This window comes from Halyomorpha halys, unplaced genomic scaffold (genome assembly GCF_000696795.3).
Source record: "Halyomorpha halys isolate HHAL.00 unplaced genomic scaffold, Hhal_1.1 Scaffold106.1, whole genome shotgun sequence".
Taxonomy (NCBI): domain Eukaryota; kingdom Metazoa; phylum Arthropoda; class Insecta; order Hemiptera; family Pentatomidae; genus Halyomorpha; species Halyomorpha halys.
This window is the reverse complement of record NW_027111449.1, coordinates 1433686-1457087: the sequence shown is the minus strand read 5'-3', so window position 1 is coordinate 1457087 and position 23402 is coordinate 1433686. Positions and strand designations below refer to the sequence as shown.

General features: G+C 31.4%; 1 long non-coding RNA gene across 1 annotated transcript in view; it reads right to left on the bottom strand.

Annotated features, from left to right (window-relative positions):
• Positions 1-23402, bottom strand: part of LOC136796261 (uncharacterized) — an 84119-nt gene that overhangs the window by 40156 nt on the left and 20561 nt on the right. The window contains exon 2 of the long non-coding RNA XR_010843946.1: positions 11679-11723. This is a non-coding gene — a long non-coding RNA (uncharacterized lncRNA). The remainder of the gene's footprint in view (positions 1-11678; positions 11724-23402) is intronic.

The window sequence follows — 23402 nt, the reverse complement described above, 5'->3', positions numbered from 1 at the left end:
TATATATATATAAACATATGAACGCTCCCCTCTTGTTATCAGGTATTATTACTCCCAAGGGGTCATCATTAAGCACTAGTCTTCTTTTGAGAAGGAATTTGAAGTCAGTTTTTAAAGTTCTGAGCGTGGTCATTGGTTGACAATTGAGCCGAGAATCACTCTACTAGTAATAAATAAATAAGTTTTATTATTCTAATTTGTTAATAAATTTGATTTGTCCATTGAGCATAACATCTACGGAATGTATGCGAGTCAAGAAAAATACTTCTGCTTGTGCACAAGAGGAAGTTGAGAATAGAATTTGATAAAATTGATACTGGATTTTTTTACAATTGATCTCCACCTTATTACCAATTCGAAACAAATAAGACGAACCGTTTTCGGAATGAAGTTGTGTCAAGGAAAATATATTTTCGTATGTGTAAGTGAAAGGTGAGAAAGGAATTTGATGAAATTAATATGGAAACATCTTGATACAAATTAGCACAATCTCTTAAAATTTGAATAAATGGATAAGTGTTAATTGTGATTATGAGCCTACATATATTTGACTAAAGATTGAGCATTCTTTGATGCCTTAAACGTAAAATGTGAGTACAAATTTTCTTTTCTAAGAGTATTTCATTCTAACAATTTTTAACCTTCTCCATAAGTACTAACCTTCCTTAACCCCGTTAGTTATAAAACAAAACACAATACTTTATTCAAAGGGTTTTATGAAGATATACACTTAGTAACAACTTATATAAAGAAAAAAAATTTAGCCATTTTTTATCTAAAGTGTTCAGTATGAAACACGTAATGAAAGATACTTTGATTTTCCGAAAACTTACCTACCCTGGATTAGCAACTCAGTACACTTTGTCGCAAGATTAATTTGCTTTAATTATGAGAGATAGTTGACCGTGGATGATAAATGCGGAGCAGATGGTTGGGGGTGCGGTCAATGAAAAACACAAATAAGTATGATTAACTTATTTTAATGTGCCGACGTTTCGGCTAGAGTTTCTAGCCTTCTTCAGGGCTAAAAACAAAACAAGATAACAACCACAGTAAGTATAGAAAAATAAAAAAATATAAAAAGAAAGTATAAACAGAATAATTTTACACATACAATGAATAATTTTACAAAATAGAATTAATAAAATGAAGTGATGAGAGAAGCGTAATTTGCTTTATTGAAAGGTTTTTTAATTAATTTAAAAAAAAATGAGGAACATGTGACTTATACTGCTTGCAGTAATCAAGATGATAAAATATTGTATAATGTGACACGAGAATAATTATTATTTATAATATAAATTTATATGGTGGTCAGTGTTGATTAGATAGATCACGGGTGGCAAAACGTTGGCAAAAAAAAAAAAAAGAAAAAATATGTAGATTATGTCGATGACTGGACAGGTATTTCGATCCACCACAAGCACTATTAGATACGTTGCGAGAAAAACAAAAAATAAGTTGTTAACATGAATATACAACAGTAGGTATTACAACTGCCCCTGGAATTCTAAAGCAGGCTTTGCACATTCGTATTCGACTACCAATCTTTGCTGCTCTTTTACGAATGGGAATATTGTTCATTTGAAACGAACGGGCATGAGAAAGGACGGAAACGAGCTTTAAGACAATTCGTGAATTATAAAATTATAATTTATAACTTTAAACTAGTTCCATTATTTATTTTCAATTAAAACTAGTTTCGGACTAGTGAGTTAAAGGTTTTCATTCTTCTCCAATATTTAATTTTTTTAATCGTTGATATTACAATCTACCACAACCTTGGGCAATAAGTAACAGTGATAAATGATTAAATTACTACCAACATTTAAAAACAAATAAAATAAAAATAATAATAATAAATATATAATAAAAAACCACTATATGTATATAAACAGAAAGATGAATAAAATGAACATAATCAAACTATGTTCATGAAGAAATAAGGATAACATATAATGAGTGAAATTTTTAACTAAAATTATAACAATAAAATAAAAGATTAATCACATTAACACTATTATGTACAATATTTACACTCTCGACCATAGGATCTCTGAGCCCACTCTATCCCCCATGAGGGGTAAGGCAGAGTTCTTCGAGATCCCAGCGCAGCCCTCTCACCGCGTCACTGGTAATAAGCCAGTGGAGGCCTAGTATGTTAAGTTTCATTCATCAGCTATCCATTAGGTCAAACACCTTCACCCACTCCAGTTAATGTATAGACTTTATGACTCTAAATCACTTTATAAATAGATCATCACTGTAAGAAGTTCTTTTTACTTTTCGGATTGTATATTTCATTGGCGCAAAGAGTTAAATGTATTTCTGTTTATAAACTACAACGGAGAAATGATATCAGCTCTGATGAACAACATTAAATTTCACTTTTAATATAGAAAATTAAATTAAAAATTATTTTAATTAAACAGTAAGGCATTAGATAGATCGCTTGGGTACATCTGGAGAAGAGTATGGTATAATAGTTTGTGATTTAGTGCCGCGAGGGCAACAAATAGGGGGCCATCTATCGAATAGGAGATAATAGGCTCTAGGAGCCGGCGCTAGAACTAATTACAATCCCTACGGCCACCTCAGCCCTCGGGCACATCGGCCCTGGGCACCTTGTGTCTATGGAAACAGGGGAACAAAGTCTGTTGGGCGAAGGATGGCTTTCGTGGATTAACTGAGAATAGATGGGCGAAGGAGACAGTCCAGGATATCTCCTTTGGGGTTCTAGACAAAGATAAATCTTTTAGTAAGAAGAATATATTGTGATTATAACGTTTCAGGGATTGATCCCTATCTTCAGAAATTACAAATATATTTGCAGAGTTTTAAATGCTCAATGTATATTTTATTCAGCTATTTTCCATTTCAATGGCTCTAGTGATTTTTTTTCTCTAATCGGCTATTAGATTACTTTCACACTTTAAATATTTTTTAATAACATTTCACATCAATAGAAACATATATTCTTTCTTCCGACATTTCAGACAGTTCATCTGCAGGCATTATCTCTTTTACTATCATGGTTATTTTTTTCTTCATTTTAATTTTTTTTTATCATTATATATTTTTTACATTTATGTCTTTAAAATATTTCTGTAATAAAAGGTAACATAACTGAACATTAAATTATTAATGTTTAATAAAATTAAATTATTTTTAAAACATCTTAAAAAATTGACCACTAAACTAATAGTTTAAAGCTATAAATGTAAAAAATATATAATCGAAGACAAAACACAAAAATAGAAAAAAAAAAATTATAATAGAAAAGGGAAAATGCCTGAAGGATGGACAGTCCGAAATGTAGGAAAGAAGAATATATTATTAATGAGAAATTAATAAAAAATGTTTTAAGTTTAAAGGCAATTTTACTAGCACAGTAGAGAAAAATATCAATTAAAATAGTTCAAATATTTTTTTAACAATTTGCACAGTGCTATAATTTTAATTGAAAAGGTTCATATTTATAACAAGTAATTTTAAATGGAATTTTAAAGTAATCGCTATAGTAAAAAACAGAAAATATAAAGTCCTAAAAATATAGTAATAAGTTTTGATGGGGAGATAAAATCCCTGGACTGTTAAAGAAATTGAATTCTATTCTATTAATAGATATTATTAATCTGGGATCAAATTGTAATCAATTTTCAAAATTAGTTTATAATTGGTTTCCTACTAAATTGAGGAATAATAATAAATCTTTTTATCAACAAAAATTACAATGGTAAATTTGAGTATTTCTTCCTGACTGAAACAACTGTTAAATCGCCTCATAATCAAAAAGTACCATCCAAGTTAATCAGTAGTCAAAGAGAAAGAGAGGCAACTTAAGAACAAGAGAAGAGAGTTTCTTGGAGTGCACTTCGAAGCCTCAAATAAATCCTAAAAAGATGAAGGGGTTAAATGGGATAATATAAGTAACATATAATTCTGTCATGACCGAAACTACCTCTTGTTTAGGAAATGGCTCCAAGACCTGCTAAGCACGGTCTGGAAGGAAACGATGGATCCAAGAACACAGGGGCAGGATACAATAAAGAATAAAAAACAACTAGAAGAAGGATGAGGCTAACAAGATGGTAATAACAGGTAGGCGCCAAAGGTGCCTCTTCCTAGCGCCCCTCTTCTAAGCTATGTCTTCTACTATAAATAACACTGGCTACGTAGGGACTAGAAATATATATACATATGTATGGATTTGTAAGTTTAATATTTAAGTGATAGAAATGCAAATCTAAAGCTTCATTTAAAGGGGAAAAAAAAAATTGAATTTTCGATATACAGTTTCAATGTATTTCAGAACTCCCGGAGTAAAAAAATTAAAAACAGTTTTCGGGTATTAGCCTGCCTAGATAATCTTAGCTTCGATTATCTTCCAGCGAGTGGATAAGTTTTTTTTTGTAGGGTTTCAACCCACGATGCTTATGAACTAAATCAGGCACCCTGTACGCAAATGCGACCGAAACCATCGAAAAGACTAGATCCAAAAAAAATTGCCCAAAGTCTTTTTAAAACCCTTAAACGTTTCATACATAGACTAAATCCATCGAAAAAAAAATTTTTTTTTAAAAGACTACTTTATTCCGTAGTAGTAATTATTTTCAAGTTAAAAAAAGAAAGGCTATATTTGGAGTAAGCCAGCTAGTGAGTTAGTAAAGATGCCTTTTAATTATTTTTTGGCGTTACAATCTCCCCTTGAGATTGTAATTTTCACTTCTAAATTTTCATTTATTTATAGAAAGTTTGGTACTTGTAACAATGCATCAACAAAAATTTTATTATATACAGGATGAAATTAATGAATACTTTGCCGTGCATTGCAAAAGTAGTGTCGAATTGAATACCAGAGAATGTCTAGATCAGTAGTTCCCAACCCATAGATCCGTAGAATTCTGTGGACCAGTCAGACAAAAAGGAGTAAATCAAGAGAATTAGGAATGTCACACTTGTGGGAAAACTATAGATATCCCGCTACAATTCAAAAAGTTGATATACAAATAATTAGACTGTATACAGAGCAAAATATATATCTTAATTGGAACAACATTAGCCAGAGATATTCCAACTATTTCTGTACAGGACATAACAGGCAAAGGCGTGAGAGAACACAGAATATATTTATTAATAGATCCGTAGTTCATATCATGATGAGAATGTGTGCATTCACAAATGATGTTTGAATAGGATGGTGATTTTAAATTGCAAATGTTATCGCATCTTCAAATCCTCTGATTCGTTTTCGGAGTAGTTCGGAAATAAGACTAAATATAATGCTGTGAAACGGTGATAATCAGTGTTTGAATATACGTACATTAATAACAAGGCAGTTCGGCTGGCGGTCAATTAAGGTACAAAATAGTAAAAAAAAAAATATTTATTTTATTATAAAATAAAAATAAAATTAAGTACTATTTATTATTTTTACTATTCTGTACCTTTATTTAGCATCTAAAATCTATTACGTACGGTCAACTATTAATCTTCCAACAGGAACTACAATGGACACAACTTTGCATCAATTAATTTACAAGTTATTCAAGATATGACTAAATATACAATTCGGCGACTAAATGAATTGAAAAATACCAAAAATTTCGAAACAAACAAAAAGTTATTTTCTGAAATTCTTTTAAAAACATCGTAAAACCTAAGGACTACTAGTAAATTTATAGTTCATTGAGTAAAATGTAAATCTGTGAGTGAAAACTGAAAATTTCTCCCATCCTTCCCCTAAAAAAAGCATTATTGTTTAATTATTGAATACAAATTAAGAGTTCTACCCATTGCTAGTTAACACGGCTTCAGATGAAAGATCAGACCTAGTTAGAAAAAAGAAACAACTTGGGTTAATATATCAAAATCTATAATATATCTAACTTCTAAAAATGAAGTCATTAATTAAATAAAATTATGAGGATGAATACGAAACGAAATGCTGAAGAGATATTGCATAAACTGGCCCGACGTTGCGAAACCAACCGAAATTGAGAAGTCAACGAACTGTTTTTCGCATGTAATAGTTAGCACTTACGATCTGTTAGTACAGCACACCTTTCGCAATATTTTTTCAACTAATTACAGTTTAGACTGTTATTGATAAAATAAATTTACATTTTTTCCCTATTTTTTGTGTCATTTACTAATTATTATAGTTATCATGGTCTGTTAGCAGTAATTTATGAAATATCAGCTGGGGATTTACGATTTTAAATTCTTGACTTAATTAAATTTTAGTAAATCCATAATTTTGCATTGTGCATTTCATGAAACCAGAACTGTTTTTATGAATGAAATAGTACCCATAAACCAGCCAATTCTAACTTAGTCTTTTTTTTTTTTTTTTATATATTTCGCCCAAAATAATAAATGTGTCAGAAATATTGAAAGAAATCGTTATTAGGTTTCAGAGGAGTTGTTTGGTTTCTTTCATAACGAAATCCAACATTCCATCCATTCAGCAGTTTTGAAGTAAGCTATGGTCAGGTAGAAATCAATATCTCGTAAGAATAGATTTAGTCCCTTGAATATTAAAGTAGTCCAAAATGTAACTATGTCCTATTTAGAAAAAAAAATCTTATTATCCGGAAAAAACCTGGTACCAGCAGATCTCATTTTAAAAGCGGTACCAAAATTATTAAAAGATACCGTGAGCAATGCAACTAAATAACAAAAAAAAATTTCAAAATATGTCTCTATTAGGTTAGGTCCACAACATCCTAGAACCAGTTATAACGATCTACAGATGTATTTTGTTTTACAAGGAAAGTAATCGCTCTTCAGCCCAAAAATAAATTCGATGATTAGATAAGGCAATATATTTGGTCCTCAGAAAAGCTTTATAGTAGTCTCGTTCTTCCCACGACTTAATTTTGAACGAATTATGTTCAAGACATTTTTTATCTACAATATTTTAATGAGTATAATATTGTTTAAAATCATGATTATAGACATCTAGTTCATTCTATGTCCACTAGTAGATATATCCTTACGACTAATTTCGAAATTATTACTCAAAACATTCATCCATTTTTTTCATGAAAACTATAATACATGAAAAACTGTTTAAGTATATTTTTATTGTATACTGTTCTTTCTCCCGTCTGCATATCATTATTTTTCAAATTTTTGCCTGAATCTCTTCGAAAGCCATTATAGAAAGGGCAGAGGTGCATTTTAAATCCATTTCATAATCTTTAAAACAAGCTTTTTTTGTGAGATTTCAAGGATGCCTGATATAACATATTTGTTGTTCGAACAACATTTGCAAACTTATAGTGACATTCGACTCCAATTGACTGAAATTTGGAATGTTTGCTTGTTTTCTAGGCACAACAATACGATAAAAGTGGACATTTAGGTATTTCCCAATTTATTTCGCTGTTTTAAAGGTCTTGTAAATCTATCACGAAAGAAAACTGTCACTGTGTAAACGTGCCTTAAGAAATATCCCCGTTACTAATGAGATTATAGAGAAAAAAGAAGGGAATTAGTTGAACAGTTAATCGACAAAAAGAATGTAAAGTTAAAATTTATACCATAGTTCATTCTACTGATTAAGGATTAGATATGAAGCTCTCTAAAATATATTGTATTTTGCATTTTTGTAGGAAGATAGTCCAGGTAGCGGTCAACAAAGGTATCAAATTAGTCTACTTTGCCAGGGCTATAGATCTCAGCTGAGTTGAGATCTCTACTTAAATCTGATTTTTATACCTTTATTGACCACAACCCGGACTATCCTCATACAATCTACTTCATACGATCCACTAAATTCTGTCAACTTTATATTTTCATTAATAAGTCAATATTCTTTCAAGCAAAATAAATATTAGCATTGTTCCTAAATGAGTTATAACTGTTGCAAAAAATGCTGCAAAAGTGAGCAAAAAGTTTAGGAGCTGAGCTTGGAGTTTAGTGATAGACAAAACTCGTGTTGGATATGTTGCATACTAACTCTATGAATGAATAAGAACATTGTGCACATTACACTCGAGATGAAGACATTAGGTGTTACGATGAATTGTTTCCCTTGCGAACCAGTTTGGACCGCCCAAGGTATTCTTAAGATGAGCGTAGGAGTAGGCTTGTTTCTCGCCAGCGTTATTCTGAATTTGCTTAGGATAACGTTTCATTCTGTAGGAGTGTCTTCAACATAACAATGCTTATTGAAAAATGATTTTTGTTTTAGAATTTAACATTATATTATAATGAGGAAAGGTTGAAATTACTTTTTTCATATTTTTCAAACTGTGTTAAAAACCATACATGCGACGGCCAGGTCTACCGTCCGTAGTATCCCTGGGACAGCTCTGTATTGCCGGTACTGTATAGCCTGCCCCGAGTTTACTTTTGAGTTATAGCAATAGAAAATTTATAATTTTAACAGTGTCTTGAAAATTGGCTGGGATAAATCAATAACTCATTAATTATTAATGAAAACGATTGATGAGTTATTAATCTAAATGAATCAACTTCATAATAAAATAGAGGAAGAGATATGAACCAGTGATTAATAACGTTCTTGACATGAGATTGTCAATCCCGCCATAATATAAGAACATGAGCGTTATATAAACAATTGATCAATCTGCTACAAGTTCTTTATAATTTTATGTAACCGACAAAATATTTCAACTTTCAGCTGAGTTTTTCAAATTTTTTATTTTGTATCCTGGTTCTTCAAGTTGGCTCAAGTCAAATGGCAACACGAAATTCAAACTAGCATTTAAACTGCACGGAACCACTTTTCCAGTAGAACTTAGTAATGAGTTACATAAACAGTATCACTTTCGAGAGGAATGTGAGCAGAATTAAAGCCGAAATAATTAAATATAACCGTAAGAAGGATGGGGGGAGGGGGTGGCTCTCAAAGGGAAAACTGATATTAAGATTAAACTAAAATTTTAATTGCTGTGTTCATCTTCATTAAAATATACACGCTGAAAATACGCCTACAAACCTTCCAAATTCTCCCATGGGCTATAGCACTTTACATTTATGGGTGCGCCATGGGAAATTAAAGTAGAGAGTTATTAGTATTGCTTATTTTATCTCGAAACAAGATATATTTTTTTCAATTACATAAACAAATATGGTGGACTATTCGACAAGTAGATCTCTCAAGCAGGTATTTCTAAAAGATTACTCTCTTTTGTGTTCGAAATAACTACATGAAAGTGGATGAGCTAGAGACTGTTCTATTGTGGCACAGTGAAGACTAGAAGCACTGTGACCTCAGACAGTCCCTAACCCAAATACAAAGGCAACCAGTCGTCTGGACTTAAAATAGAACAGAGCCCGCTGAATATAGTGCACCGACCAACTGCTACCTCCGCCACCTCTCCTGTTTGTCAACATCTACCGTTTTTTTTATTTCTTAGTTCTCTCTCGTTGGATCAGTTGACGATCTTTCGGAAGTAACATATAATAATTCTACTATCACTGCTTCAGGATCTATCAATTGTGATGTAAGACTAAAATGTATTTTGAAAAAAAAAAGATGGCTATTTCGTTGAATCAGAAGGTCCCCCTCAGAAGACTTACAAAAATTGAACAGTGTCAGAAGAAATAGATACAGGGGTTTAATATGAAAATTCGCAAAAAAAGGATGTTGTAAGAATAAAGCGTTGGTCTGAATAAAAATAGGTACCAAAATTAACATTTTGTTCCATTTTCCTTCGGATACGAGTGTCGATAGTAAGGTTGGAACATGTTCATATAGCGCACAATTCCGATTTTTGTATGTTCACAAATTAAAGCCAAATAGATTCAGGTAAACAAGTTACACATCAAATGGTTTGAGGCATTTTGAACCCCGTGCGTTTCAAGTTGTTATAACTCTCGGCTTTAATCCTCCTGACTAAGTTCTCTTATAACTCTCGGCTTTAATGTTCCTGACTACTCCTAACACTATCCTTACCACGTATGCTGATGACACATGTGTGCTCACAATTAGTAAGTAATAACCCTTTGATTGCATCCCAAACTCTCCAGTCCCATATCACAATCCTCGAATAATGGTGTCGAAATTGGAGGATAAAAATAAATCCCAACAAATCACATTTACTCTTCGTCGTAAACCTGCCGACTGCCCTACAGTATACTTTAATAATGTGGCTCTTACCCCTGTAGAACAGATTCGTTATCTTGGACAACACCTTGACAAACGACTAACCTGGAATCCTCACACAAGACTGAAAAGACAGAAAACCGCACGCAGATTCCGACTATTACAGCACTTACTAGACAAACGGTCTAAACTTCCAACTCATTACAAAAGACTGATCTACATGACAATAATAAGGCCCATCTGGACATACGGAGTTGAGCTTTGGGGCTCCACTAAACCTTCGAATTCCTCTCGTATCCAATCTTTTCAATCCAAAATATTTCGTAAAATCCTCAATGCTCCTTATTTTGTTACTAATAAAACCATCCATAAAGACCTAAATGTTCCTCATGTAACCGATCTAGTCCGAACCCGATATTATTCCTTCCATAATAAACTCCCTAACCACCCAAACCCACTAGTTTCTAACCTTGCTTCCTCTTCCATTCCTGGCAATCCTCCGAGGCGCCTGAAAAGAAGATGGTCTCGTGACCTTATATTGTAAACTGTTTTTAGAGTTCTACTACTGGGTAGTTTCTCTACATCTTGTATCATATCATTATGTCATTATGATCAAATTTTTGTATACAGTTGTAAATATCAATAAATAAAAAAAAAAAAATGTTCCTGACTAAGTTCTCTTATAACTCTCGGCTTTAATGCTCCTGACTAAGTTCTCTTATAACTCCCGGCTTTAATGCTCCTGATTAAGTTCTCTTATAACTCCTGCTTTAGCGCTGTTCCCGGCTTGTATTTCGCGAGTGTTGACAAACTGTGTAAATGTACAGCTGACTATTGCTTTCTTCAATTGTCGACCAGAGAAACTACCCACTCTAACTTAAACTTGAAATAATTTCGGTAAAAATTCTTCAAATATTGTAAAGCTTCAAAATAAAGGAGTCTTTACTATAAGTGTTTCATGAGTCCTAATTTTATATGTAATTGAGGTATCTATCAATGAGTCTTTGAAGTCTTCAATTGGTTCTATTATAAAATGAATGTTGTTCTGGCTGCAACTCTGCTCGCTCGGGACATGCAATACGTAGGCATTGGAGGGATTGAACACAAAGTGATCCCACACGGATGACTCTCTCAACGCCCGATATTCTGTGTAATATCGGAAATTCTCATATCCTGGATGCAGCGGACTGAATAAGATTATGGTGACCATCCTCCCTTTTGTGAGACTCATTGCCCATTGACGGCAGGATGCGCCAATTTGTGCCCGGCCACAGCCACCATTATTTGGGTCTATTCACCAGCATTCTGCAACGGAAGGACTAACTACGAGTTCGACACTAGAAACTTTTTTGTCTAATTTGATTCTCCTCTACAGAAGCCTATAGGGAAAAGATTTTTAGGTTATAGAAAAATAGAGAAATCCACATTTGGACTTTGTAAAAACTAAATTGCTTATGTAATTTATATCATTATTAAATACACAAAAGGGCGTATTTTGTATTTTTTTACTTCAAGAACACACACTTTTTTTTTTTTTTAGCATATATCTTACAATTAACCACAGTATTTATAGGAAGATAAATAAATAAAAACTTACTCTGAAGTACGTTTCATATTGGTCTTCAGCAACATTTGCCGTTCTCTGAAACAACAATGATAAATTTAGTGAACAATTTAAAAGAGTTTTACTAATAGCTATCAAACATCAATATATGAGAAACAGGAGAATGAGATAAAGTATACTTTATTTAATTTTATAATTATGGATTGCAACTATTATAAGTAGAGGCGATAAAATATTAATTCTATTGAGATTTAATTTTGTTATTCTTTGTCAAACAGCACTTTGTACCTACTATCATGCAACAACCAGCACTATTTGAAAAAAAAAATGAATTCACAACTCCAATGAGGGAACTTGGGCCGAACCCTTGGAAGTGCGCGTTCGGACCGCTGTCTGGGATATTGAGTTTCCTTCCAGTCCAGAGGGCATCCTTCACCTGCCGCTTGGAACTTCTGCTCGCGATATTGGAGGAGGAGAACACGATATGACCATGTTCCGAATAGCGACGATTTTTTAAGATATACATGAATCATAGAAAAAAACCTAAATTAGAAAATACTCGATAAGGAGCGACAATAAAATATGTAACTTTAAAAAAAAAAAATCCCTGTATAAGTGGAAGTGTTAACATGGTGAGCACCAATCACGTTCATGGTTCTCAAGGCAGGCCGTCGAGGCGTGTACTTTCTTACTTCAATCATGAGCTGAGGATATTCCAACAGCTACACAATCCGACTAACGGATCGCTTTATCTGTATCAAAAGATAGTGCAGGTTTGCCGTTTTCCTACTTCTACCAAAAGGACTCCATCATCAGCAAAAAGTTGGAAAGGTAAATTGAGCTGCATAAAACGTGCCAACAGTTCAGCTGAATGAAAAAGCAATGTTTCTTGAAAATAATAGATTGGACCAAGTATGTAGAGAATTTATGTAGAAAATCCAGAATAGAGGATCATGGAGCAGCGCACAATGGTAAGGGAGAAAGTAATGAGGGAAGGGTTGTTAGTAAGGCGAGGAGAGGATCAGCAATTAGAGGTGGTTCACTAACAGCTGGGTAATTAGACCGGCTAATTATACGCTCTCTGGCTACTCAGGGCAAACACTCCTGTCTTGAGGAGCTCGGGGATATCCTGAGCATCCTGCATATTATCCCTTCCAATAACAGGTAACGAACGTTAAACTATGCAACACCATAGGGCATACAGTCGACTAACTCATTCCTTAGTGTACCATGTCCTTTGTGTTCCTACAGATTGATGTCAAGCATTTGAAAGGTCAAGACATTCTGGTCTAAGGAAGAACTTTTCAAACCGCAATAAAAATGCATTTTTTAAAAAGCAATTTATTTTACCGGTTAGGCATAGAAGAAACCAGATACACAAACCGACCCATTAATAGATTTATATGGTAATGGTCATAGAGGATTACATTAATTGTTAAAGGATCACCTCCTTACAGCTCAAATGTATATATTCATTATAACATTTTCATAGCCACCATTACCTTGGTCTGAGTCAGATACGTAGGGTACCCTATCAAGTGAAGATATTTCTCACCTTCTAGAATATAAGAAGATATTTCATGCAAAAGAGAATTAATGATCAAGCAGAGAAGTAGAAGGGAAAAATATGGAGCAGACCAATCGTCTCAACAAGTAAGCCTATTTCGTAATGACTCAAAGTCGAGGTTTTATCAATTTCAATTTGAATTGACTTGACAACAGACATTTCAAAAGAGACTGATTATTTTACTCTAATATGTTTAAGATGTGTTCATTAATGACCGTTGATTGAATACGATAGGAAGATGGTGGGGAATGCGGTCAATAATGATATGTAAAGAAGTAAAACGAATTTTATTAGTTCAAACTACGATAGTTATAGCTACGATATAGGATCGATGGTTCACACTAAATTACCGAGATCATTTAACACTACTCGTAATATAACAGTTCATTTTTTCATGAAGGGGACACAACAACCAATTTCTAGGTCGCAGCTTAACCAAGCACCCTCCTTCAGCTAGTTAATGGGGCCTTTCGGAGATATTGAGCCCATATTCAGTCTTCATCTTGGGCGATTTACATTTAGAACTTCATGTAGAAGCTCATCTTGGTATTTTAATTACATTTAAAACCAAAGTGATTTCACAAAACCTATTATATATTTCATTATTTGATCTAAACACTAGCCCTACTAAAAAATAAAGTGCCGAAGTTAGCCGAAACTAACCAATTGGTTATTACTTATTTAAGAATGGAAACCTCGGTCCACCTTATCTTCTGTCATATTTAACTCTAGAATGTAACCGCACGTTGATATTGAACTTCAGAACATAATCTTACATTGTTGTTGAACACTACAACATAAACTTATATTAATATTGAACCTAAGAACATAACTTCATATTGATTAGTACTTAAGTGAGCTAGAACACAGTGACTAAACTGGAATCCAGTTATAACTTAAAGCCGCGACTCCCAGTGCGTACCTTTAATGGGCTATAACCATATTGATTTTTTTTTATGGGTGTAAGTTAGGGGTTACGTAACGCCCCTTGAAGCAGACTTATGAGAAAATTCGGGCTAAGTATAGGAAAAATACTCTTCAATTGTGTGTACATCTGAATCTACATATAATTTTTGGAAAGATGTAACCTTATACAGTTCAGATTTGGGGTATACTTATATTATTATCGACACATTATATCGAATCATTTTCTCTAAACATCACTCGATGAGATAATTGTCGGGTTTAACAAGACATTAGTCTTCATTTTTATTCAAATTTGTTTTCCCAAAAATTAATTTTACTTAACAAATTTTTTAATACTTTAATACTTTTTTAATTTTAGGACTAAACAAATTTTATGGTAGCTAAATTATTCTGGTAATGAAAAATGTTTATTTTTGTATTACTACTTCTGAAAAATTATTTAATACTCGTAGTTTTGATTCCTATCAAACCTTCCTACATTCCGTCGGTAAAAAGGCAAAGTGGTATACCCACGAATTTTGTATCTTGGGTTTGATCATTGATTCAGTACATAATTGCTCATTGATTCTGAGTTTCATCAAAATCGTTATATTCATTATGGAGAAAGTCGAAAGAAGTAAGTGAAAGTAAAAATAGAAAATAATGCATTGACTTATTTTAAAATTAGAAATAACCTACAGCCATTATTTAAATGCAATGTTCCCAGCAATTTTCAGATACGCCAACAGGATATGAAATTATGTTTTCTTTTACAACAAGATTTATTTCATTGCCTGAATCAGGGAGATTTAATAGTGTTAATATAAACAACAAGATAAAGCCACGTTTTTAATATATGCATATCCTTTTGAATACCTTTCAACCTTTTGTGAAACTAATTGGAAAGTTCAATATTGTATGGTCATTCAAAATACTCGAACAATTTATTAATTTTAGTGAATTAAGAATATTATCATGAGTAAATAAATATTTTAATATAAATTTCTGGCAAAAATATGCCGGTATTCGAGTAAGGTATGGACTTTAATAAAAGGGAGGGATCACTAGAGAGGGGTAAATTCAAGAGGGGTGCCACCCTAAACCCAACTTAGAGCGGTTACGCAGCCATTTACTCAATTCACGTTAGAAATATATATATTATTCAGTGGATATTGTTATTATTATTGGTTATCGATAACAACACATTTGTTATAACATCGAATATTTCCGAACTCTAAATTCAATTTCACATTTACAGGACGTGAGTATTGGTTATAAAGAATATGCCTGATCCCTTGGAAGTCGTTATAATATGGTTTATATTGTCACGGTGTATATTGCCTTTAACGATTTTTAAGAAACCCTGAGAAAAAAATTTTGGGGGAAATATGACGAAAATTATCTAAAATTTTTTTGCACATAATTCAAAAAGTACACTGTTGTATAAAATTATACATAATTAAAATCTCTTAATAGTAACATAATAAAATTTTCTATAAAAAAAACAAAAAAAAAAACAAAATCTTCTAAATCGGACAAGTAACACATGAATATACCACTTGACCATTAATCTACACACTTTAAAAATATTTTGAACATGTACCCATGTAGTCCCGTTCATCAAATGGAAAATTATAAATTTTCAGGAACATTTCAGAAGCTCATTTGAATAATAATTAAAATGGTTACAAAACTCAACTACAACATTAATCGCAACAACATTAGGAAAAACATAACAAGCCAATTTCGTTTTGGATTTTAAATCGAAAGTCGTGTAAGTGAACACACGACATATTTATTTATAAATTGATATAAAACATATTCCGGTAGATTAACGAAAAATTAACGAATAAGATTCCGAATTAAACCGCCAAATTAAAGAAACCTAAAACTTGATTAGATTAATTATTTTTTATATATGCTTGTTAGAGAGTGGTTTAGTTTATTATTAGTTTAAAACAATTTTGATCCTTTTTTCCTCTCAACTTTTATTCTTTAAAATTTCTCCAACGTTTCGGCCCTCAGGCCATTCTCAAGGATTCCATCTTCAATATTGATGCCATTTCTTTTTTAAATCTTAAAATTGCAGGCTAATTGCCCTTGTCACATATAATTTTTTCTAAAAAATTTATATCTTAGATTTAAAACTTTTTTACAAAACACTTTCACCTTTAGAAAAACAGGTTCTGTTTTCAAGTTGTTAATGTGAGTGAAGGAAGGAAGGAAATTGTTTTGTAAAAAAGTTTTAAATCTAAGATATAAATTTTTTAGAAAAAGTTATATGCGACAAGGGCGATTAGCCTGCAATTTTATTATTTTTTTAAAAATTATTTATTTAATGTAATTTACAACTGTACAATAGGTAAATATGTAGTATGTTTATATACACTTGAAAATCTTGGGAAGGAACCACCCATTGGTGGTACTTCAAACATTAATTTAAATTAGAAGGTCCCGTGGCCATTATTTTAAGATTTAAAAAAGAAATTACATCAATATTAAAGATGGAATTCTTGAGAATGGCCTGAGGGCCGAAACGTTGGAGAAATTTTAAAGAATAAAAGTTGAAAGGAAAAAAAATAATCAAAATTGTTTTAAATTAAGAATAAACTAAAACTTGATGATAAGAAGGTGAAAATAATCATAATTCTTTTTTACAATGGTATAAGACAGGTAATCTAGTTTGGACGATCGGTAGGGGCGTCTAGGTTCAAAACAAGACAGAAATAGACGCCGAGCAGAAGCCAACAAAGCGATTGTTAAGGGGGCAAGTCTGGGTTAGGACCAATAGCTTAACTATATAGAAAGTGCTCTTCTCCAATATCTTGTAATCGTTTTTGTAAATATTGATAAATAAATTGATATTACTAAATATGAACAATATGAAATAAATATTCCAGATAGTCCAGAATAACTTTTGTATGGTGTTCTTTTGTAAAATGTAATATATAACAGTGAGACTGAGGTAAGACAATTGTAGATAGTCTACAAAATCAATCAGTACATACTTGTATTTAGAACAGTTCATTTAAATTTGTAGACAAGGAAAATTTGGAGCAAGACTTAAAAATAAAGAATAGATTGAGGTAAACAAACAAAAAGACGAACCTCAAAATTCGATCGAAAAGAGTAGAGACGTCAAACCCGAAGGATGCGTGCTACAATATGGCAAGATTTGAGTTTTTTTTTTATATTCTCAAGTTTATTATTAAAAAAAGTCAAGATCCCTTTCTGGGATGTAAGGCATGTTATGTATAGGTGCTAAAATTGCTACATTTCACAAAATAATTATTGTGTATTTGGAAGGGCAAAGGAAGAGAAGTGTCATAGCTAGATATACAGAATATATCCTTGCGGCACGCGTTGAAGATCTCTAGTACTGTTCTATTTTTTTTACAATGGGGCTGAATATCTTTAAAAATTGATTTTGAAAAGCAATTCAGATCAATTTCAATTAATATTTTATGATTCTCTATTGCACAAATATACTCTGACCACTTGTATGAATATTAAAGGAAATTCGTCCACATGTTTTCGGATGTTGAAATACAACATCTTGAAAATAAATTTTAAATCTTTACAATCCTTCAAATCACGAAAGCATTTCGTAACAATTTGTAAATCCATTTCTTTTAAAAAAATTGAACTCTGTATATTTTTGTTTATTAGGTCATAATTATTGATTTTATTATATTTTGATACATTATTATAATCATGATATAATATTATCATTAAAAAACAAACGTTAAACTGGCTAAAAAATACTAATAAAAAGTTGATACATTCGATTCGCAAAAATTTAAATTCTACACTTAAAAATTATTCAGTTTACTTCAAAATTTAAATTTTCTCGTATCAAATTGTTACAAATCAACATTTTCAATGAAAATTAAATAAATGCTCATATTATAGATAAAAAACTATATTATAGTTTTTTTTATGTTAATATGCATATTGACAAATCACCATAACATATATATTAACTTTTGATAGAATGCTTCTTAAATGACGTAGTGATTTTATTTAATTTTGTCACTACCTACATTTTTTCTATGTTGCACAGAAGACAATGGTGTAACTAAATAATAAACAAATACAAATACCATTTCATGGTATTGATAATGATGGTTGGCCCAGTACATGACTTTTACTTGGCAAGTACAATTTACGATTAAATAGATCGACTTAGAGTAAATAAATCGACTTGGGTTAGCTGAAGAAATTTTAAATATTTAACGGTAACATAAAAAAAATGTGTCAGAAAAAGGTAAGAACAAAACGATAAGGAAATATCGAAATAGGTCAGGGCAAATATAATAATATCTAGCAGCTTTTCCCAGCCCAACGACGTTAACTCCAACTTGAAACTTACTAGAATTATTTAAACAAATTTAAAATGCATTTATTTTTTCGCGTGGTTATGAAATAAGAGAAATGATCATCTAAAGAGTGAATTGATAACAATAGTCTTTCGATTAACAAGCTTATTAAAGATCAATCAACGTGCCAATAACTTCGGCATTAATACTTTGAAGTTTGAAGGCATGTTTTTGGTTTATAGCCTAACGCATTTGTAATAATTTTCTCTTCAAAGTTTTAATAAAATATTTTTGATGCTATAAAAATTTTGTATTGTACAACTGAAAAAGTAGTTGTGTTGTTTATTTTAAAATTAAACTATTTGTATTATACACTATAGTAACGTATTCCGGACGAATAGTATTTCAAATACAACTTATACTAATGTATTTGGGAAGAGTTGTAATTGAAATACAAAATATTTTGAATCTTTACTCATTTTTTTTTTTTCGTACTCTCCATTGAAAATAAGGAATATTTAGGTATAATGATGTCAGTTGAAGTGTAATGCCTTCTTCTACCCATGGGTATTTTAAGGGCTTTGTCGAGTGTACACTGTGTGTGCAGAATCGATGGCGCCGTATACTACTCATTTTTTTTTTTCTCGAAAAATACTGGAAATTTCGAAATGTTACCCAAGTATCTAAAATACGAGATGGGAAGTATAATATGCTGTTTTGTATTTTATTCCTCGAAATACAACATTTTTTTTTCAGTTTTCGTTCGTTAAAATTAGTTAAAACTAATTTTTATTTTGTCCTCAATTTGAATAACTTCTACCCTCCTTACAGTGGGTCTAGGTGATCAATCTATATCATTGGGTTAGACAAAAAAAGGTAAATTTGGATATTGTTAAAACAATGTTGTGTTAAAAATTCTAACTAAGCATAGTTGTGCATGAGCTGATATGGAGTGAATCATTCATATATGACAGAATAAATAAAAAAATGAAGTGACCATATTACAAAACGTCAACAAAGAAATGGGTTTACTAACCAATAAGAAATATAATCCTACTTAAGGATGGGGAACCCCGAAACAAACAAATATAGAATAATGATAATATTCTAAAGGAAGTAAATTTTTTAAATTCAACATCTTAATGAAAAGAACAAACAACTTGTTAGGAAGTAAAACGTAATAATACTAAACTGGTAGAAAATAGACACATAACTTACTTGACCTCCGAGGTGCAAAACTTTGAATTGTTGAAATTCAATTCTTGATTTAAGATATAATCCTAAATTGGATTCATAAAGCAATTATATAAATATTACCGATTTTACGAAAGATAATAAATTAATTGTTGAGTACTCCCAAACCAAGAATAAGATGAAAGACAAAATATTTTTAATTATCAAGAATTTATGTAATATACAGGTTAAAAAAGGTTCAGTCTGAGAAAAATATGACAGGAAAACATAAAATGTTAATTTATTGTCTAAAAGTAAAATGCTAACAGCAATTATAATGTCTTATTTAATGTTTTATCGCCTTCCTTAAATATATGGTTCTATTATTGGAGATGTTTGTCGGGGGGTGCGGTCAGCAAAGAACAACATAAATAAACAAAACCATATTTATTTATTTTATGCCGACGTTTCGACCTGAGTTTCAGGTCTTCATCAGGGGTTGTGGCGTAGAAGGTAGGCTCGCAACTGATGGTTCTATTATATCCATTAAGTTTTAAATAAATGGAATACTTGACAACCAGCAACAAGTTAGGGAAAAACATAGTTGATACGCAATTATTGCTATACAAAGGAAGCAAAACAGTGAGGTTAAAAAAAAAACTTTTTATTGGCTTGAACGAACTGCTAAAACGCAGTTGAAGCAGGGTCTTTTGTTAAAGACCGGATCAGGTTCAACCCCCTACCTGTTTGATCTAACAACGAATCCCTTTGCGCTTCACACTTGCCCCACTGGTCACTATAATACCCGCCACAAAAAACTAAAATACAAGTGGTTATAGAACAGTGATAAACTACCTTAACAATAAATTAGCTTAAAGAATAAAAATTTATTATGAAGCTAATAAAAAAAAGGGAGTTGTTTGTCAAGGAAATAGTAGCTCAAAAATTGATAATAAATATTTTATTTTGACTCAAAATGTAAATAAATAATGTAGAAATAGAATATTTATCTCCTACATTTATTTGAAATGATTTTCAGAGTCACTTGCTAATATTTTTCAAAACTATGTCAGGTATGTAGAACTAGTAAACTTCAATTTTTATTAGGTTGTACAATTAAAAATTTATTAAAAAGGTTGAATTTAGTTCAGATAATTGAAGTGAAATATTATGTTTCTTTTAATATTGAATATTTGGAAAAACATGATTGATATTTTTAACAAGGTCCAAAACTTAGTTTTCTGTGCAATAAAATATAATAAATAAATTTTGGCTTTATATATTCTTATTTTTGTTTTAATTTAAAATTTAATTTTTTTTCTTTATGTGAGGAAATTTGTGAGAATTTAAAAAAAAAAATTAAAAATATAGTTGTATTTCTTTTTAATCTATAATTGATAATTTATTAAGTCCACAACTTAGCCAACTGAACCATTAAATTTCAAGTAATTTTCATACAATCACAATAAGTTAAAATAAAAATACAACAATCAAATGATTGGAAAATCAAAACAATGAAAAAAATATACTGGCATCATGACCACTATTCCTTTATATTTTCAATAATATTTTAAAAATATATCTCAGAAATCTCAAATATTAGAAATGTTATGACGGATACTGTTAGAAATAACTTAAGATAAAAGAAAATAATCTGAACCCATTCTCAATGTTTTACACAAACTATGGATTTTGCTGTAAACTTTAAATTGAATTGCAGAAATCTATGTTGTTTTAATACTAAATAATCGTGAAATATTTAGAATAATGAAATACATGGGATATCAATAGTGATATACCCATAAAATAAGTAGATATATCTTTAGCTGGTTTGGATTTGGCCGAAGGATTCGGATTCCCTAAACCTTTATTTATTCATATTACTCATACAAAAATGAAAGAAAAAGAAAAAAAAAGATTTTTTACAAAATTACTATGCTTAATTTATTTTTCAAAGTATTATAATTTTTAGAATAAAAATATTTGAGTAGTTTCTAAACGATATTTGGTCAATAATCTGTAAAAGAACCTATATCACAACCCTCGAAGAATAGTGTAGTAGTAAAATTGAAGGATAAAATAAATCTCAACAAATTTCACAAAACCACCTTTACTCTTTATCGTAAACCTGCCCTACTGTATACTTTAATAATGTTGCCGTTACCCCTGTAGAACAGATCCGCTACCTTGGACTACATCTGGACAAATGACTAACTTGGAATCCTCACACAAGACTGAAAAGAGAGGAAACTGCACGTCGATTCCGACTATTACAGCGCTTAATAGACAAAAGGTCTAAACTTCCAATTCATTACAAAATACGAGATCTACACAACTATAATTAGGCCTATCTGAACCTTCGAATTCCTCTCGTATCTAATCCTTACAATCCAAAATCCTTCGAAAATCCTCAATGCTCCTTACTTTGTCACAAATAGAATCAGAATAAAAGACCTTATGTTCCTTATGTAATCGATCTAGCACGAACCAGATATCCCTCCATTATAAACTCAAAACCACTCAAACCCACTAGTTTCTAACCTGACAATCCTCCGAGGCCCCTGAAAAGAAGATGGACACGAGACCTTCTAATGTAAAAACGTTATTTGAGTACCACCAGTGGGTAGTTTTTCTACACGCCTGTATCACTCCATTACAGTCTTACATCAAATTTACTGCATGTATTATTATGTCGCGTTGTAAATTTCAATAAAGATTTAACAAAAAAAATTATTACACATACCGAAATTTAAGAGAAGAGCTATTTTAAAATCTACTTTTATTTTTTGTTCTAAAATCTAATTTTATCTTTAGTTTAGCGTGCTAAATAGAGAGATATTTCCTTCTTTTACCATATAAAAACGATATAACATATAAAATGGTTGAGAGTCTATTACTAGGTCTGTTAAATGGAGAATGATGTCACACAACAGACCAGCTGAGCTCGTTACCGTTTTGTTTGTTGTGTTAAGTTACTTGCTCGTAGTTTGTATTTTGATTGTGTAAGTATTGTTTTGGATATTTTTAAAACTAATAAAGCCATCCTGATTCTCTTGCTCACAAGTTAGAAGATTAACAAGACAGTAGCCTAACTTTCGCTTTGCACTCAGTTTAGGTTTAGGCATGACTAAAATATTATATTAATTTCTAAGTTTTGATCGAAGTAATTTAGTACAATTAATTTAATCAAAACTTAGAAGTAAACAATAAAATTAAGTTTTGGAAGGAAAGGTCATAAGTTGCTCAGAAATTTTGCTAGGAGCTCTTATGCATTTAACATGACTTTAAATAAGGTTGTTCACAAGCCTATACTTATAACATTTTACATTTGACACAGCACAATGAATACACCCGATATAGGCTGAACAGTTTGTAAATCTAATAAAAATAAAATAAAATGACTGAATCATCATTATTTCCTTTAAAAGTAATATTTATTGTGTAGAATGACTTGTTTCGTAGACATTTTAATAAAAAAAAAAACTAAAGGAAAAGAAAAGCGCCTTAGAGCCTTTATGATCTAGATCGTAACGGAAGTTATATTTATTTTGTGGAGCACTATCAGCTGATCCCTGACAAAGAACTCCTTTAGCTTTATCTCGTGTTTACCCGCCGCTGGGAGGGCCCGCCCAATAACTACACAAGTTCACGCTCACTACTACACCCTCCTACACTGCTTTACGACCGCCTTTACGATCCCTTGATTGATCGTGTTCCTTTACGGCCCAACGAACCTAATGCGTCAACCTCCAACGACTAGCGCCAACGGGCCAGGTTATGGCACATAAACAA